General features: G+C 38.6%; 1 pseudogene; it reads right to left on the bottom strand.

Annotated features, from left to right (window-relative positions):
- Window positions 1–2,629: 2,629 nt before the first annotated feature.
- On the bottom strand, window positions 2,630–3,277 carry LOC122739377 (annotated as a pseudogene).
- Window positions 3,278–4,444: the final 1,167 nt, after the last annotated feature.

Here is a 4,444-nt window from a genome sequence, read left to right on the forward strand (position 1 = left end):
GAAGAAGGAGGAGGAGGAGGAGGAGACTTGTCCAGGGTCATACACCTGGTAAGTGTCTGAAGCTGGATTTGAACTTAGGTTTTCCTAAGCCCATTGCTTTTTTTTTTTTGTGAGGCAATTGGGGTTAAGTGACTTTCCCAGGGTCACACAGCTAGTAAGTGTTAAGTGTCTGAGGCCAGATTTGAACTCAGGTACTTCTAACTCCAGGGCCAGTGCTCTATCTACTGTGCCACCTAGCTGCCCCAGCCCATTGCTTTTTAAAATCATACAAATTAACTGCCAAGTTTCCGAGTTATATCACCAGATAATCTCCAGGGCAGAGTTATGGACTATTTTAGCCAAAGAAACTCTAGAAGACTTTTTAATCAGTCGTGGGGGCAAAAATACATTTTGTTGACAGGAGGAATTACTACTTTGATGAAATATCCTTGAAGTCCAAGAGTATTTGGAAAAATAAACTGGAAACCCTCTTTGAATCAAAGTTCTCTCTTCTGTTTTAGGAAAATATTTTTAAATATAAACACTCTAAATAGAATGACAGATAATAGCTATGCTGAGTCTTCTTTGATCATGTGCATTATCTAATTGTAAAAATAAATGTCTTTAAACAACATTGTTGAACTACATCAAGTACATAATTTATGTGTACACAGAAGGAATTATCTTCACTAGTAATTCAAAATTAAAAGGATTAAGACAAAAGGAAAAGTTATTTTGTTTTGTAGCTTCACCTTCATTCACAATTTCATCTAATACATTTTAATATTTCTTATAGATTACTGTCTGGTGTTGGACAAACTCATTTAGTGAATTAATAGTAATTTTTCCTCTATTTTCTCTTTATAAGAGTACTAAATTTTATGTTCATAGATATCATTAATACTAGGATATAGTAGATATGATGACCTCTTTCTAATATTATAGGAAATTAAATCTAAGTCTTATATAAGCATTTAATTAGTACCTGCAATGTAAGATAAGATATTTAATGGATATCAAATTGGCCTCAAAGTCAGGAAAACCTTGTTTCATATCCCACTTCTAAATCATATTAAGTGTGTGGCCCTGAGCAAGTCAACTCATCTCTTTGCCTGCCAGGCAGTTTCTAAGTTTCTAAGAATATAAATTGCAAAGCATTTGGAGATTTGTATGGAATAGAGATAATCTCCTCACTAGAAATTAAGACTAAAGAAATTTTTAAGTGCAGACTTATTCCAGCAAAAAAAAAAAAACAATTTTGCAAGATAAGAGTTTAGGTGCTGGGAATGAAAAACAACAACTCTCCTTTACCTCAAGGACTTCATATTCTACTGAGATGATGCAGCAGTTAAAAGTTAATGCAGGGGGCAGCTAAGTGGCACAGTAGATAAAGCACAGGCCCTGGAATCAGGAGGACCTGAGTTCAAACCTGGCCTCAGACACTTGACACTTACTAGCTGTGTGACTCTGGGCAAGTCACTTAACCCTCATTTCCTGGACAAAAAAAACAAAAAACAAAAAACAACAACAACAACAACAACAACAACAAAGTTAATGCAAGAAAATTTGAGTAATAATGGCAATTAATATTTATACAATGCTTACTGTGTGTCAGGCTCACACACTGGGCTAATTACTTTGCAATTATTAACTTCTTTGATCTTTAGAACAACCCTGGGAGATAGGTGCTATTATTATCTCCATTTTGTAAATGAAGGAACTGAGCCAAAGATGTGTTTAGTAATTTCGTGGACTATACAACTGAGGAGGCTTTTGAACTCAGTTCTTCCTGATAGAGAAAGGACAGGTAGGCACTACAGAGGATAGAGTGCTGGGCCTGGAATCAGGAAGACTCATCTTCCTGAGTTCAAATCTGACCTCAGACACTTACTAGATCTGTGAACTTGGGCAAGTCAATTAATGCTGTTTGCCTTGGTTTCTGCATCTGTAAAATGAACTGGAGTAAGAAATAGCAAATAAATATGGTATCTTTGCCAAGAAAACACCAAATGGGAACATGACTTAAAAGGACTGAACAACAACTTCCTGATTCCAAGCCCTGTGCTTTATCCACTATGTCACCTAGAAGACAACACCAAAACTTAATGATATTTAAAAAAAAAAAAAGATTTCCAATAGGATGCAGCACCCAAGTCCAGTTTTGAAGTTAGCTAAGGATTTTAAGAAGTGGGGGTCAGGAGGAAATGCATTACAACTGTGAAGGGGAAGGGGAGTCTGTTCAAAGGCAATTGGACAGGGATGGAGAGCCAGTTTCTAGATATTTGTCTTTAAACAATTCTGGCCAAAATATATACTGTATTAGTGGAAGTATTAATAGGTTTAGAAAGGTAGACTGTAGTTACACTATGAAAGATCAAAATGTTAATCTGAGGAATTTGTATTTTATAGTAAATTAGGTATCACTGAATATTCTTTTTCTTTTTGCTTCCTCCACTGTATTTCATAATCCCACTACACCACCACAATAATAACTTCTTCTTACTTTAAACTCAAAACCACTAGGAGTTCTGGAAAAGTGTGTGTGTGTGTGTGTGTGTGTGTGTGTGTGTGTGTGTGTGTGTGTTCTGGGGGGAGGAGGGAAGGGGATGGAGTTACAGCCTGAGATGTTGGGGGGAGGGGAGGAGACAAGTCAGCAGATGGTCTTGACAGGACTCTTCAAGTTGCTGGCTGCCTGAAACTACAGCTGATAGGCCGTAGGGTGGATCTTGAAAGCCATACAGTCTAGGCACAAATTGGGTGGCAGGCCATTTGGGCCTGTACTCAGGATGCACCATGAAGAGCATGTGGGGAAAGCCAGTTCCAAAGTAAGTACCATGTGTTGGTGCCTGGACGACTTGGAAGTTTAAATATCCATGCACTTGGAGCAGTATCATTTCACCATGGCCTCTCCTGGTATGTCTGTAAGTCCAATGGGCAACATGGGCTAGTTTTCAAAATATACCTGGAGACAATAGTCAAAGTCTCCCTGCTGGTATTTTTCCAAAATCTGGGCGATGCCATGGTTTGTGAGGAAGTAGAAAGTATGAATCAGTCCAGACACCATCTCAGCTGCCTGCTTGATCAGGTCACTCTGGTTGGGGTTATCCTCCAACTCCTCATCAGGTTCCAAGTTGAGGATCATGTCTAATGCCTGCCTAGAGTGGGACACCTATTCTTTGAGCCCTATGAGGTTGAACTTGTCTTAGATATAGTCTTCATCTACCTCACAGAAGAATTCTTTGCCATGAAGCCCAGAGAATCATGAGATCCATGATACTTCCTCCAAGCTACTCATCTTTATGTCAGTGGGCCTAGGCTGGGGAGGAAGAGGGAGAAGTTGGTCCCGGGAGTGGTGGCAGCAGAAAAGCCATGCAGCGAAGGCCATGGACCTGACTGCCATCACTGAATATTCTTGAGAACGGCAATGATAAAGTAAAGACTATCAAGAGTATTTTGTCAGCTTGTAGAAGATGGTTTAGAAAAGGGAGATATGGAAAGCAGAGAGATAAGCTATGGAGATATCTTATATTTTTTATTTAGAATTTTATTTTTTTCCCAAATTACATGTAAATACAAATTTTGACATCATTTTTTTCAAACCCTGTGTTCCAAATTCTATTCCTCCCCGCCAAGAACTCAAGCAATTCAATATAAGATATATACGAGTAGTCATGCAATACATTTCCACATTAGCCAGGTTGTGAATAAAAACAGACAAAAGCAAAACTTCAGATAAAGGAACTAACAACAACAAAACAAAACAAACAAACAACAAAAAAAAACATGCTTCAATCTGTATTCAGACACCATTGGTTCTCTCTCTGTAAATGGACTGCATTTTTCATAAGGCCCTCAGAGTTGTCTTGGGTCATTACATTGCTGAAAATAACAAAATCATTCACAGTAGATCATCTTGCAGTATTGCTCTTATTTTGTACACAGTACATTTCAAGTTGCATCGGCTCACGCAGGTCTTTCTGGCTTTTTCTGATAGCATCCTGCTCATCGTTTTTTTATAGTAAACTACATTAAATACTGCTTTAAAGAGAGATTTCCTTACAATAAACCCATGATGTTGATTCTTGCAAAAACAGTAATGCAGACTTCTGGGGGTGGGGCCAAGATGGCAGAGAGAAGCTAGGAACTTTCCTGAGGTTTCCCGTATTTCCCTCAAAAACAACATTAAATCAAGCTTTTAAACAGATTCAGGAACTAAAGAAGCTACAAAAAGAGAGACATAATATTGCTACGTGAGATAATTTAGAAGACTTCAAAAATGGTCAGTTTCAGCTGCGTAAAAGGGGAGGACAGCTCAGCACTACCCATCCCAGCTGGCAGCTCACCTCAGCAAAGCTTAGCTCAGTGGGTAGCTCTATTGGCATAGGTTGGCTTAGTGGTCAGCTCAACACTGTTGCAACTCAACACAGCTGAGAATGGGGCAGCTAAGAACAGTAAGAAGCTTGTA

Source organism: Dromiciops gliroides, chromosome 2 (genome assembly GCF_019393635.1).
Source record: "Dromiciops gliroides isolate mDroGli1 chromosome 2, mDroGli1.pri, whole genome shotgun sequence".
Taxonomy (NCBI): domain Eukaryota; kingdom Metazoa; phylum Chordata; class Mammalia; order Microbiotheria; family Microbiotheriidae; genus Dromiciops; species Dromiciops gliroides.